This window comes from Lemur catta, chromosome 1, assembly GCF_020740605.2.
Source record: "Lemur catta isolate mLemCat1 chromosome 1, mLemCat1.pri, whole genome shotgun sequence".
NCBI classification, from domain to species: Eukaryota; Metazoa; Chordata; class Mammalia; order Primates; family Lemuridae; genus Lemur; species Lemur catta.
Window position 1 is genome coordinate 204,225,011 of NC_059128.1, and position 7,745 is coordinate 204,232,755.

Consider the following 7,745-nt stretch of genomic DNA (forward strand, 5'->3'; position numbering starts at 1 on the left):
AAATGTATTTTATAATACTAAGTGAAAAAATACTTAGTTTTTCAATATGGTTTCTGTCTTGTCTCCATATTCTTGCTGCATTCCAGTTTTTTTGTTGGCTTCTGTTCTGTCACTGTGGCAGCTGTGTGTCTTTCATTATACCTACATCAAGTTTCACGTCCCTACCTCCTAAGTTCCTCCCCAATATGTGGGCTGCTTTGGATTTTTATTTGATGTCACTAAACATTATATTTCATACTTGCTACTGATGGATTTCATTGTAGATCTTCATGTTCTCTTTACCAGTTGTCAAAGTGATTAAAATAGTTTATGTATATATCCTGGAATACGTGAAGTGACTGTCTATATTGGGAAGACTTGTAAACCTGATGATAGGTTTTACGTTTTCATTCTGTCCACCCACAGACTGCACAGAGCAGGGAACAAGAGCAGATTTTAGCATTGCTCCATAGATCTGTGTGAGTTGACCTAACACTGTCGACCTGTGGTTGTGTTCCTCTAACAGAACATGCAAAGGTCAAGGTCCTGAGTATGGGGTGATGAGGCTTCACAGTGTATGCGTGCAATGGGGTTCAGAGACATAGCAGGTGAGGTTGACATGAGAGGGCAGGCAGGCAGGGAAGAGGGATTTCCTCATCCACCTCCTCACATTCTTGGCTTCCATTCCCACCCAGGTCTTGTGAGCCAGAGACTTGGGAGATGCCCCTGTAGCCCAGGTCTCTGTAGTTCAGCTGGTGGGCTTGCCTGAGTTGAGGGTGTAACACATGTTATCATGGGCCCCTGAGCATTCACGCCGAAGTGAAGGAAGGAGGACTGCTCAACCACTTTTGAAAGTGTACCTCTTACACCCTAAGCCATCCTCGTACTACACTGTTGAATGATATTGGTTTTGAGATCTATGTTAAGCTTTAGTGTTCATTTGGTCCACATTTTCACCAAACACATTTTTTAAAGAGGTAATGTTTCCATTGCTCTGAGAAGCACATTTACAGCTCCAAAGCCTGCACCCAAGTTTATGGGCTATGTTTTGGTCACTGTAATGAGTTCCACTGGGCTTCCTCCTGTGTCACCCCCCTGGGATCTGTGTTATTCCTTGGCCCTAGAGGCAGAGCCATTTTCCCAGCTTGTTTACTGCATTAAAGACCCCTTGATCTGGTGAGATCAATGGAAGTGGTGCTTCTCTTTATAATTTGGTGTATAGGCCCATGATTTGGGTCACTTGGAGAAAGTTGTGTCTCCAGAAGTCATCAGGTGCTGCGAAATGCAATAAATTATTTCTCACTATGTGACACTTAACCCAACTCATCCATGTATTCCCCAAAGCTTCACTTTCTGAGCAGCATCTTGATCTTTTCAGAGATCCGTTGCCTAACCAGATGTGATTCAGGGTTTTCTAGTCCATCACTGCATTGCTTCTCTTCTTTTGGCTACAATCTAAATATGATCTGTGAAATAAAACACACAGATGGGACCCATGCTAAGACATAACATGTAACCAAAATGTTTATACCCCCATAATATTCTGAAATAAATAAATAACAGATAAATAAAATAAAAAAATAAGAAAAAAAGCTGTTCATACATGCATGGAGTCATGTAATTTTGTAGCAGTAAGGAATCTTCATTGTTTTATAATCAACACTCCTTATTTCATAAACAATAACTCTAAAACCAGAAAGACTAAATAACTTACTCTAGTTGCAGATCATAACAAACCCAAAACCAAAATCTACATCTTTTGGCTCCCAGTACAATATTTATTGTTCATGGTAGTGGTGTTTTATTTAAATAAAAATGGAATAATTTTTGTGAATGCATTCCTTCTAAGGGTGGTTTAATATACATGTATTCTTATTTTCTAATATCCTTCCTCCTTAAAACCATAAATTTTACCTTATACATAGTTTATAAAGAATTGTGGTTTCTTAATTTATTGCTCCCCCTTCTCTATCCTTTTTAGTCATTCCAATATTTGACTCTGTGCTACTCTAAATTATTTATTAAATAAGGTACTATATAAACACAAAAATTAAATAAAGGCATTTGCCACTATTAAGCTCTCAAAAAAAAAAAAAAAGAATGGGTGACACTCAACTATGACACTGGCAGCCAAGACACTCTCTGCAGGAGATTCTCTAGGTGGTTTTGACCTGAATCTGTGGGGAGTGGAAAGCCCAGGGCTGTCATTTTCCTCCTCATCATCTTCCTCATCAGCAGAGGGAGCCTTTGGTGTGAGCTACTGATTCCCCATCTACAGAAATGCCTGGCTGAATTTGGAGCAGACAACTTCCACCTCTTTGCAGTAAGAATTGCTGCCCCCTTCCTCTGATCCTCAGTGTACCTAGCGCAAGGCTTTACCCCGGGGATCAGTAACTGCATTCATTGAGCTCAACTAACTGAGAATCCAACTTCCCTAGATAAGTACAGATGTTATATTTTACAGAATTGAATAGGATGAACAGAAGAGTGAAACAGGAGGTGTGAGATTTTTCAGTTTTTTTGAGTTCAAAAGTCACCGTGTTCATTAACCACTTGAATATCAGAAAGCCTGGGTTTTCTCTACATGTTCACTGCAAACATGGAAATTGCTTTATTCCTTTCTACATTCATTCTTTGATCTGAAATCTGAGAATAAAATATGAGGTACTGAAATTCTAAAAATAGAGCCATTATTTATTTTCATGTGATGAGAGATTAGTGAAGTCTGGAAAGCATTTAACTTATCAGAAAGAACAGAGAACAGCATAATATTTTTGGCAGACATAGACTAACAAGTCCTACTAAACTTGTCTCATGATGTCTCCAGGTGGCCGTGACATAGTCAATAGCTACTGACATTGGCAGTTTTCTCTGGAGTCCTTGGCAGTGTTGACTTTGAGATGACCTGGAGGACAGATGTCAGTTGTATCCTGGGAGGTCAGGAATGTTGTGTCATCCAGCTGTTGGAAACAAACAGAAAGGGGACCAGGACAACCACTGAGGTCATTCCCATACTGCGGGGGACACTCCCTCCAATAAGCCCGCTGTCACCACACTTCTCATGACTCACTGCTTACGGGACTGAGAGCTCTGCGAATGCCAGGATAAGACTTTGTTCTTCTCTCTGTTCATGGTTCCCAGCTCAGGGCCCAGCACTGAGGGGCCTGTCAGCAGTGGTCATCGATGATTGAATGAAAGTGGTTTCAATCTCCAATTGTCCCATCTACATTCTTTTCCCAAACATCCTGTGAGGGACGCTCTGCTTCCTGCCAGGATGCTGCGTGTCTGCTTCTGTGGAGAGGCCCCTGCCCTACGGCATCCATGCCCTGGGGCAGTCTCCTGTGGGAGCTCTGATGAAAATGGGACTGCTCTCTGGAATTCCCTTCCTGGCTCACTCTGTCATGAGAAATATGTGTCTGTGACTTCTCCATCCATTGCCTGTGTTACCACAAGACCTTTCTCAACTAAAAGGGCCAAAGAGTAGACCAAGTATCACTACTTCCTATGCAAGGGTCCCCTTTTCCCTGGTTCACTGACCTAGAGCAAAAGTGTTTAAGGTGCAAATGGACATCTCCAGCCCTTCTCCTGCTGAGCCCGCCCTTACCTGGAGGGTGTCCACTGCCAGGGCTGCCCTGAGATCCAGGCTCCTGGAGCCAGGCAGGGCCTTTGGTCACATCCTCCCAGTCTTGGAGTTGTTGCTTTCCTCAGCAGAAGCCAGCTCTGAGCCACCCTGTGGGTCTCCTTGGTTGGGTGCACAGGTTCACTGTGCAGTAAGTTCCTCTCCCATCCCCACTTCTCAGCCCAGGCTGCTCCTTGAGGGTTTGGGTGACAACAGGCATTCTTCAGTGACCCCTGACTTCTGAACCCAATTTGTCTTTATTCTCACCCGCTTTGTTTTCCAACTGCTACACCATTACTGTACCCTTGTTTGGCTTTATTCTCATCCCCCAAACCTGCTGACTTTCTTTCTTCCATCTGCTCCCTCAGTACTGAGTTCTCAGGGTGTGGACTCGGCTGGGGCTCCTGCAGGAGACAATCAAAACAGGAACCAAGGTCAAGTCTCAGCTGCAGATTCCAGGGCAGCTTTACTGTGCACCTCCCCCCTCAGAGACTCAGAGCAAACCCAGCAAGATAGTGCCTCGGAGAGGTACAATAGAACCTTCACATTCTGATGAGAAAACTGAGGCCCAGAAGGACTAAGAGATCCTCGCCACTTGATGGCAGCAGGGCTGCCTCACAAGCCTCGGCCTCAGCCTCCCTGTCCAAAGTACCTAACTCTCCACCAGGAACTTGCATCTCAATTTCTGGGATTTAGATCCAACATAGCTATTTCCACTGTTAAAACAAAATATTAGATGGCTCTTTCCTGGGACAAATCTTTTATCATAGTTCTACAGGTCTTTAGTCCTGTTTTTTTTTTTTTTAAAGTAGAGGGTCTTGCTCTGTCACACAGATTGGGGTGTAGTGATGTGATCATACTAATTGCAGCCTCAAAATCCTGGGCTCAAGTGATCCTCCTTCCTCAGCCTCACAAGTAGCTATGACAACAGTCACCTATTAGTACACAGAGCTCTATTATTAATAGAGACGGGATCTCGCAATACTCCCCAGGCGGGTCTTGAACTCCTGGCTTCAAGCAATCCTCCTGCCTTGGCCTCCCAAAGTGCCAGGATTATAGGCATGACCCACCACGCCTGGCCCAGTCCTAGTATTTATACTCAGTTTTCAATCACTCACTGGTCCAAGGGGACCAAGGAACACAAAGTATCAAATTATATGTTACACAATCACAAATAAAGTATATTTATGTGATTATCTAAACCATGTGTCTCCTGAATAGGAAGATAATCTTCCTCAGAGCAGAGACTCTGTTTTCCCTGGTCACCCCATGTCCCCAGTGTCTCCACGAGCATCTGCTACAGAAAACAGTCAGTAAATAATTATCTAATGAATCATTAACCATCACTAGGAATAACTCACTTTTACCAAATACCTCTAATCCCAACCATGATCCCAACCAAATTCCCTTCTGGGTCAGTGCAGAAGCAATAAAAGCATAGCCTTGGCAAAGGCAATCTGAGATTTAAATGTCAGCTTCACACATGCCAAGGATGGTTTAAAGGAGAATTTCTATGCCCTCTTTGAGGCTATAATCCTTGTGTATGAAATAGACAGGGCAGCATTCACCACTAAGGTTTCAGATGGTTAAATAAAATAACACAAAGCACAAAGGCATCCCAAACTTTTCTAGACACAGAGCTAAAGAACATGTATATTAGTCACTGGGATACTTGTTAGAAATCTCTGGAGAGGCCCAAGAATCTATTTCAGGAAAATTTCCCTAGAAAAAAGGCCACTGTTAAATATACATCCTGGGGAAAAATCCTCAGAGTTCCAACAGCTTCCAGAACTCAGCTAGAGCAGAGCCAGTCCCTTGTTCCCTTTCTTTGGGAACTGTCCCCTTTTCCACATAAGATGTCTCACCTGATAGGGGATACAAGTAGGAACCCTGATTCCCCTCTCTGGCTTTTAGCTCCTCCATTCTCCTTTAGGTTTCTCTCTCTGATTTAACTTCTGGAGAATCTCAGCTATCACATGGGTCTTTTTTTTTTTTTTTTTTTAGAAACGTCCCTCTTATTTTCTCCTCCTCTTGAAGATAATGCAGGCAGAAATGGGTCCTGGTTATCTGCAGTCCTAGGCTTTCTCCTAAACCACCCAGGTGAGCTGAAAGCAATCATGACTGGCAGAAGTCAGGTCAGTACAGAGGATCCAAAGGAGCCTGAGATCATGACGGCAGCCCCCATGGGAGACAGTCAGAACCATGACATGGTCAATATCAGACCAATTCAGTGAGAAGCATGTCCCAAGCCATTAAGGGGAAGATGCTGCCATGAGGATGGAGAAGAAAAACAAATGGAATATGAGAAGAAAGAAAAAGTAACAATTTCAATGAAGAGGAATCAAGTGCAGAGCCTAGAGCCCAGAGACAAAGCCCCATGTCCCAGAGGATTAGTCCAGGCTTTTGATAGTAATTAAGGAACTCCTGCTGGACTATCCTCAGCTCATTTTCAAAACTGTGTTGGATCAGTGACTTCCTTGTACTTTCCATTTTCCCACTTTTCAAACTGGAATCTCTATAATTGTTCCTCCCAGCACTGCACATGGGGAGTAGGATATGTCGTTTCTTTAGTTTCACAGGTCTACAGATGGAGGGCAATTTGCCAGGGATCAAATTTAAAATATACTCATGTACCACATGTATACTTGATGTAGACGATTTACATGACATTTTGAACTTTTGAGTTGATGAGATGTACGTGACATTTTTTGACTGATGCTGTCATACTTGAGGATTTAGAACGTTGGGAAGGATGAATGTATTTTGCATTTGGAAGAGACATCAATCTGTGTGGTCCAGTGGTTGGAACATGATAGATAAAATGGAAGCAAAAAAAAAAAAAGGCATTCAAAGTCAAGATCACATTCCAAGTGCAGAAGGACTCCTTTGTCTTCTAGACACAGGCAGTCAGGAAGCAGATTGAGGAGGTGATCACATTTTAAGCCGAGGAATAGGCAACAATCCAAACATCTAAGACATGATCTCATTCCAGAGAGAGGAGTAAGTCAAGGAACACATCAAAAACTAGAAACAAAAGAAAGAAGACAAAGAAAAGAAATGTTCCAAAATATCACCAAAAAGTAATAGCACAGCTAGACATTCTAGAAGTGCAAGCAGAGGGAGATGAGAATGAAGAAGCAGAAGTGGAACAAGATTTCCTAAAAAGCCTCCATCTTGTAAAAGAAAATTGTCCTGCTCACCATCCCCTAGGAGACATAAAAAGGAGAAGAAGAAAGATAAACACAAAGAAAGTAGAGATGAAAGAGAATGATCAAAAGGCAAGGAGAAGAAGTGTAAAGATAACAAAAAACGCTGGGAAAGAAACTCAGAGAGTGATAAAGATGTAAAGCAGGTTACTCGGATTTACCATGAAGAGGAGCAAGGATATGACTGCGAGAAAGAGAAAAAGGAGGAGAAACCAATAGAAGAAGGTTTTCCTAAAACAAAGGAATGTTCTGTGGAAAAGGGAACTGGTGATTTGCTAAGAGAATCCACAGTGAATGGGGATGATCATGATGAAGACGACGTGGATATGAGAGACTGAGTGCTGCCTTTGTGGGAATCCACCTGTATCCATGCACCAGTGTCATTCCTTTGTGGGGCTTCTTAATGCTGCATTTCCTCATCTCAAACCAGATGTACACAGCTCTGAGTTATACATGGTTATAAAGCTTCTGATATTTACGTTAGTTATTTACATGGACAAGTTTTTAGAATGTGGTACAGGTGTAACCTCTTCTTATCACGGTGAAGGCTGATTGAGTAACCAAGCAGTTTTACCATTCTGGTGCTGCTTCATAACAAAAATGAAAGGCTGCAAGCGTCTACAGCAGGCATGGATTGTTTATGTTGTATGATCTCCTTTATTAAGTTCCCTTATGATATTTCTAGAACTTGATTCATTGCCACAGGAGAGCCATGCAGGGAATGCCTGGATGGCATGTTATTATGGGAAGAACATCCTAAATGTCATGAAAATTCTCCAACATGATGGATCTACTTATGGCTCTGTTTGTTGACATAGCACATTAACATTCTTACGGTTACTTTTGGAAATGAGCATTTATTTAAATAGATAATCCTTAAAGCCTTGTGAATAAATTTTTTGTGTGTGACTTTTGTTCATCTTTGAAAAGTTATATATGCA

At 42.2% G+C, this 7,745-nt stretch overlaps 1 pseudogene; it reads left to right on the forward strand.

Moving 5' to 3' along the window:
* The first annotated feature begins 5,715 nt into the window (after window positions 1-5,715).
* On the forward strand, window positions 5,716-7,142 carry LOC123646464 (annotated as a pseudogene).
* Window positions 7,143-7,745: the final 603 nt, after the last annotated feature.